At 33.8% G+C, this 7,600-nt stretch overlaps 1 pseudogene across 1 annotated transcript; it reads left to right on the plus strand.

Annotated features, from left to right (window-relative positions):
- The first annotated feature begins 744 nt into the window (after positions 1–744).
- On the plus strand, positions 745–6,411 carry LOC143592803 (TMV resistance protein N-like; annotated as a pseudogene). The gene is made up of 5 exons (XR_013145990.1): positions 745–1,568; positions 2,033–3,140; positions 3,228–3,542; positions 3,968–4,885; positions 5,735–6,411. The product of XR_013145990.1 is annotated as a TMV resistance protein N-like (transcript).
- The last annotated feature ends 1,189 nt before the right edge of the window (positions 6,412–7,600 follow it).

Genomic DNA, 7,600 nt, shown 5'->3' on the forward strand with positions numbered 1-7,600 from the left:
TTCGACGATGGTGGTCGACCTACATGTTCCAATAGGCAGTGGTCGACGGTCGCAAAGAAGGAAGAATAACGAGGCCATGAGAGATATGATTGGGCCGCGCTTCTTTTTATTTTTTATTAGTTTAAGTTTTTTTTTAGTTTTTAATTTTAATTTGGGCCAAAAACTTGAACTTGAAAAAAGAATTATTGACAAACAAATAAAATAATTTGAGCATGGTAGTTATAAAATGATCAAGATTCAATAATATTTTATAAGGTTTATATTTTTAGATATATAAAATTGTTTCCCCCCTATAAAAGACGGTCCTCGGTCGAGGGTGCGACCCGCACACACCTTTGGCCACCTGTGATAACTTTAGTTAAAATGTTTTTAAATGAATTATAACCACACTTTTTTTAGTCTTATTTAGGATCTTCTTATACCATCTAATCTTTCAATTTTATTAATATACTTTTTTATATATTATATGCAAATTGGATTTAATAATCCCACTTTTGTGTGGTTGACCATTAATAACCCCACATGAGAATATTCCTACTGAAAGTCCCACCTTTCAAACATTTTTGTCTCATTGGATCTTTGTTGACTATTGATAATCCTACATGAGAATATTCTTACGTGGGATTGCATTAGATTCACCTAAATTCCAATTCTATCATTGAACCGAACACGTCATGTAACAACATTCAAATTGCAATACTTTTGAATTCTTATGAATGCTGTGAAACGAACGTTCCATTAACTTTCTCAACATAGTAGCATCAAATATATGTATTCAGAATTGGTAATTAGTTATCTTATTTCCAAAGAACATCAAAACCAACTAGCAAAAAAACAAAAAACAAATATAAAAATAGCAAATATAAGTAAAATTATTAAAAAGATGATGCAATCACTTCACACTTGCCAATCTTCAACTTGAATAATTATTAAAAAATATTCCCACTTCCAAATCAAACCCCAAAAAAAAAGAAAAAAGAAAAAAGAATTCACATTTCACAATAATGTTTATGTCAACAAGTCATGATCAAAGACTTTGATCACATCTAATTCCATCTCCTCCCCACCATCTTGCTTTTGTTAATGGCTTCAAAAACCACCAAAAGTAATACATATTCATCTTCTTCACATTACACATATGATGTCTTTTTAAGCTTCAAAGACAAAGATACTAAAAAAACATTCATTGATCATCTCTACTTAGCTTTGACCCAATCTGGGATCCACACCTTCAGACATGATTATGAACTACCAATTGGCAATGACAGACATTTGGAAATACCAAAAGCAATCCAACAATCTAGGATTGCTATCATTGTGTTTTCGAAAAACTATGCCTTTTCGGATCGGTGTCTTGATGAACTGGTGAAGATATTGGACTGCAAGGAGTATCATGGGCGGGCAGTTCTTCCGGTTTACTACGACATTGACCCGGCCCAAATTCATGAGACTTTTGGTAAGTATGAGAAGGGGTTGGCTATGAACATCAAGAAAGTCGAAAGATGGCCGGCCGGGCTAGCCCAGGTTGCAAACTTATCTGGATGGGACCTGCAAACCGTCGCGAATGGGTAAAAGTGTAAAACTTTAGTTTAAATTAAATATGTAAATAAGCGAAGCCACTTGTGATATCGGCTCGCTAAAAGCTCGATTGAAACAAGCTCGAACTGGTTCGTGAACTTAAATGAGCCTGTTATTTGTTTAATATACTTTTGTATAATAACTATTATTATATGTAAATTATGATAAAAGTAACTAAATAACATATATTATTTTTATATAAAAATTATATAGAGTAATAACAATAATAATAACAATAAAACTAATTAATAAATAAATAATAAACGAGCTGAGCTCGAGCTTGAAAAACCACTCATGAGCTAAGCTCAGGGTTTTAGCAATAGAGCTCGAAACTAGTGGAGCTTTAGCTCTCATGGGTTAAACGAGCCGAGCTCAGCTCGGATTGTTAACAACACTACTAGTTGAAATACATGCATTTTCATTTACAATGTTTTTACCGCAACGAAAACCACAGGCACGAAGCGAAGTTTATCAAAGAAATTCTTGGGCATGTTGTTAACATAGTAAAGCATAAGAAACTACATGTAGCAAAGCATCCTGTGGGATTGGAGTCTCATGTTAAGAACCTAAATTCACTGCTGTTGACCGGGTCAAACGAGGTCAAAACCGTTGGAATCTATGGAATGGGGGGCATAGGCAAAACAACCATAGCAAAAGCCTTCTATAATTCAAGTTTTCATTTTTTTGAAGGCAGTTGTTTCCTTGCAAACGTGAGAGAAGTTTACGAACAACCCAACGGTCTGATTCGTTTACAAGAACAACTTCTTTCTAAAATACTCAAGGGTGTGAAACTAAAGGTTCCAAATGAGCACATAGGGATTACTTTTCTTAAAGAAAGACTTTGCCATAAACGAGTTCTTATTATTCTTGACGACGTTGACCAACTGAGTCAACTAGAGAGACTAATGGGAGAACGCCAATGGTTTGGTTTAGGAAGCCGAATAATCATAACAACAAGAGATGAGAATTTTCTAACACAAGCTAGAGTTAACTACGAATATGAGGCCAACGAGTAAAATAAGCATGATTCTATGATGCTATTTAGTTGGCATGCTTTTGGGAAACCAAATCCTATTGCGGATTACTGGAATCTATCGGAGGAAATGGTGCATTATAGTAACGGCCTCCCGTTAGCTCTTGAGGTTTTAGGTGCTTCTTTGCTAGGACAAACCTCAATGGAATTATGGATTAGTACTTTAAAAAGATTGAGAAAAATCCCCCCTCACCAAATACTAAGAAAACTTAGGATAAGCTTTGATACACTAGATGATGATAATGTAAAGGATATTTTCCTTGACATGGCTTGTTTTTTTATTGGAATGGATAAAGATTACGCGGTTGATATATTTGATGGTTGTGGTTTCTTCCCGGTGGTTGGGGTTACAATCTTGATTGATAGATGTTTACTGAGAATTGGTGAAAATAATAAGCTAATTAGAATGCACGATCTAGTGCGGGATATGGGAAGGGAAGTTGTCCGGGAAAAAATTCCTTTTGAACCCGGGAAGCGTAGTTGAATTTGGTTTCATGAAGATGCAACTCGAGTTATATCAAAAGAAGAGGTAAGAAACGGGTCAACTTGGGTTATGTTTTATCTTAAATGGGTAAATAATAAAGAAATCAAAAAAGAAAACATGTTAAATGGGTAATGCATTTGTTTGTTGTTATATAAATATTTTCTTAAATTTATCTTTCAGGGTTCAAAAGCAATTGAAGGTCTTGTCCTAAACCAACCAAGGCCAATGCATCTAAATACCAAAGCATTTGCAGTTATGCAAAAATTAAGGCTGCTTCAAATCAACAATGTACACCTCCATGGAAGCTTTCAAGGCTTATTTACAGAACTAAGATGGCTTTGTTGGCACCATTGCCCGTTGGAATCTTTGCCAACCGACCTGCGTCCTAGAAAACTAGTTGCTCTTGACATGCAACACAGTAATCTCAAAACATGGAATGGCATGAAGGTATGACACATGACAAAATTATCAAAGCGTCTTCTTGACCAATGGGTTTGACAAAATATTTTGACTTTTAAAAATTATCGATTAACCAATGTTTGGCAAGTGTCCCTAGGCGCAACCATCGCAACAGATGCATTCTTTGTGCCATATGTAAATCTGTTGAGCGAGATAGAAAATTGCTGCGTCGTGTCATTTGTTGTACCGGTGGAAGCCTCTACTTGGTTAAAAAAATTCTTAACTAAAAACAAGGGTAGTCAAAAGATATTTTCGTAAAAGAAAAAAATCAAGGCTATTTTGTCAAATCTATCGATTAAAATGGCCATGTTACTTTTCCGGTTTTCCACATCCCTTATAATTTCTTACTTTTTTGTTTTACCATTTTACCATGCCTAACATTATGCATTCATGTTTGCTACTATTGTGTGCAGTTCCTAACCAACTTAAAAAGATTAAATCTTAGCAACTCAAAATTTCTAAGAACGACTCCGGACTTCAGCGGAGTACCAAAACTTGATGAACTGTCACTTAGATTTTGTTCTAGCTTGTTCGAGCTTGACCCCTCAATCGGTCAACTTGGCAAGTTGATCGATTTGAACTTGGGATACTATGAGAACTTAAAATGTCTTCCAAAAAGCATTTGCAATCTAAGATCACTAGAACGCTTATATCTTGATGAATGCGCAAATTTAGACAAGTTACCCGAGGAAGTAGGTAACATGGAGTCCTTACAGGAGCTTCACGCTACTGGAACCGCAATCAGTCAATTACCCGATTCAATTGGGCTTCTAAAACAACTTAAAATTGTTTCTTTAGCTCAGAATAACAGAAGGTTTAGGAAATCTAATCCTTGGTTTTCGTTCTACCCGTTTCAAGTCTTTTCGCAAACTAAAACCGAGATTAAGTTTCTACCACCAACTGTTTCTACTCTGAGTTCAATAAAAGACATGGATCTTAGTGACTGTAATTTGTGTGATGCTGATATTCCACATGATCTTTCTCAGTTATCATCATTAAGATATTTGCACTTGAATGGAAACAAATTCTGTAAGCTTCCATCAAGACTTAATCAGCTGTGTAGTCTTGAACACCTTTGGTTGAATGATTGCGTGTCGATACAGTCTATTATAGCATTTCCCCCAAATCTAAAAACACTAGATGCAAGTAACTGCCCTTTGTTGGAAACACTCCCAAATTTATCAAACTTGAAGTACTTGGAGTGTTTGGATTTTAGTAACTGCAGCAGCTTAGTTGTCTTACAAGGTCTGCAGAACATCAAGTCCATAAAAGAGATTTATCTAGAAGGCTGCTCTAATCTCACAACTAGTTTAGAAGAAAGCTTATTTCAGGTCTCTCTCTCTCTCTTTCTATATCTCTATCTATGTATATGTATAGGAGTACGTTCTTTTCAGAACCAATAGTATGTTGAGAATGCGAGAACCGCATAAGACGTATACATTTCGCTCTAACTTAAAAGGTAAATATGAATAAACATATGTTTATTTATCGCTTCCCACTATTTTTTTTAATTTAAAAATAAATAAAAATGTGCACATATGTACATAGGGAGTGGTTCATTACGAACATTATGATAACAAAAATAACAAACGTAAATCGCTTATTTTTTTCTATTACTGGCCGTATTTTTTTTTTAATTTTACTTCTTACATACAAATGTTTATGTTATGTATATAACAAAAACACAGTAAACTAATTTGTTCATGTGTTTTTTTTTTCATTTTTAAACGTTTAACTACACATGATTTGCACATTTGTAGGTTCTATAAATAAACGAATTTTGTTTACATTTTTTTAGAATATAGAAAAAGATAAATAAACACTGCGTTTCAACCATTTATCTATACTTAAGTTTTCTTAATACAAAAAAATGATTTATTTTCTTCTTGTTCTTGAAAAATATAAGAAAAAGTGAAAAACAGTGTGTTAGACAGTTAGTGCATTTATGCATATAGTGTTACTGCATATATGCATTTAGATAACAGACTACCAGTATTATATTCCAAAAAATATATCTTAAAAATACTGAAATCTACATGCATTCTAGTCAATTCTCAAAATAAATTGTACAAGATTTAATGCGGATTAGGCAGTGCTCAACATAAAAATGGTTCTGAAATAAACGCTCTCCTATATACAAATAAACATGTATTTATGATTAAATTATTCACCGTGATCAGGGGTACTCCGATCGAGTGATTAGCTGCAGCATTTTCCTTTCAAGGAGGGGAATTCCAAGTTGGTTTGATCATAATAAAATCAGATGTTTCATCTCTTTTGATGCACCCTCAGATATTGAAACAGAATACCTAAACATGACTCTTTGGGTTGATTATGTAAACGAGAGTAAACACAAGGTGGGACTTCAAGCAGTCATCAAGAACAAGACAAACAAAACTGAACGGACCTATGAAGCCAACTTTTTAAGGACCTTTGAAGTGAACTCATGGGTTAGTAATGGTCCCCAACCGTTCCCGATAAGAAGCCGGGACAAGATTGAGGTTTATGTTACAGGGGACAAAGGTTTAAAGATAGAGAAGTGTGGGATTCATTTGGTATACAAAAAACATATTAATGCAATGGTGGACTTTATCCATGAAAAAAGAGGTCATGTTGCAGTGCAGACAAGCCATGATTTGTCTTATGAGAACAAACCCTCAAAGAGATTGAAACTGGGGTAAAGTTCATATAATGAAAAAATATAGAGATAAAATTGCAGCACATTATAGTTGTAATTCAGTGTTATGTACATTAGTCAAAATATGTTCTACAAAAAATGTTGCATTTTAGTTGATCCTTCTACTGATTCCACTTATGAGTGTAAATGAGAAAAGTTGAGCCCATTCTCGTCTAGGATCGGGCTTGGCTTGTTTCAAGCTATATTTATGAAATTCAAGCTCGGCTCGTGTGTAGTTTTTAAGCTCAAGCTTGGCTCGACTATTTTTTGTTAGTCAATTTAAATAGGTTTGTAATTTTTTTTATATATATGTTTAAATTATAATTTTTTATATATAACATAATACAAATTATTTTGCTATTTTTGTCATATTTCATATATAATAATATTTTTTATAAAAATATATATTAAATAAAAATTACATAAATAGTTGGTTCGTTTAGCTCGCGAGCTAACTCAAACTCGTTTATTAAATAAGCTTATTTTTAGGTTCGAGCTCATGCTCTAAGGTTGTTCAAATCAAGCTTTTCATTTATAACAATCTTTTAGAGTAAACAACTATTCTCGTCTTTACGGTTTGGTCACTTTCGTAAGTTTCATCCAAAGTGTGTTTGCTACTAACCAACTTGAAAAGATTAAATCTTAGCAACTCAAAATATCTAACAACAATGGATTGCCAAAACTTGATCAACTGTCACTTAGTTTTGTTCTAACTTGACCCATGATCAACCGATCAACTTTGCAAGCTGACTGATTTGAACTTGGGACACTGTGAGAACTTAAGAATACTCTTTTGAAAAGAATTTGCAATCTTAGATCACTACAACGCTTATATCTTAATGAATGCACAAATTTAGACAGTTACCAAACCATGATCTTAATTTCTCAATTATCATTACTCATATATCTGCACAAACAAATTCTGTAGTCTTGAACACCTTTGGTTGAATGTTCGTGTGCCCGATTATATTAACCGCACTTTGTTGGAAAAGTTAATTCATAAAATTTATCAAACTTAAGATACTTAAAAGAGTGTTCGGATTTTAGTAACTGCGGTAGCTTAATTGTCTTACAATGTCTACAAATTAAACACCAAGTCCATAAAAGATATTACTTAGCTAGAAGACTGCATGCAGTCCAATCCATAACGTTTATTTTTATGAACGTTAGAAGTCCAAGGATAAAGAAACAGATGAAGATCTAGTTTGCAGTTATGTTCTCTCTATTTAAGCGTTTCGGTTATCACTTTTCAATCAGCCGATCGATAATTCGACTTTGTAATCTATTACGTTTGTTGTCCATTTACCTGCCACTTCATTGTAAATCATTTGGATGTTTTTTTTAAAGAATTGCTTGTGGAAATTCCAAG

This window comes from Bidens hawaiensis, unplaced genomic scaffold (assembly GCF_021521415.1).
Source record: "Bidens hawaiensis isolate Kalapana, Puna unplaced genomic scaffold, B.hawaiensis_p1.1 tig00041249_1, whole genome shotgun sequence".
Lineage (NCBI taxonomy): Eukaryota > Viridiplantae > Streptophyta > Magnoliopsida > Asterales > Asteraceae > Bidens > Bidens hawaiensis.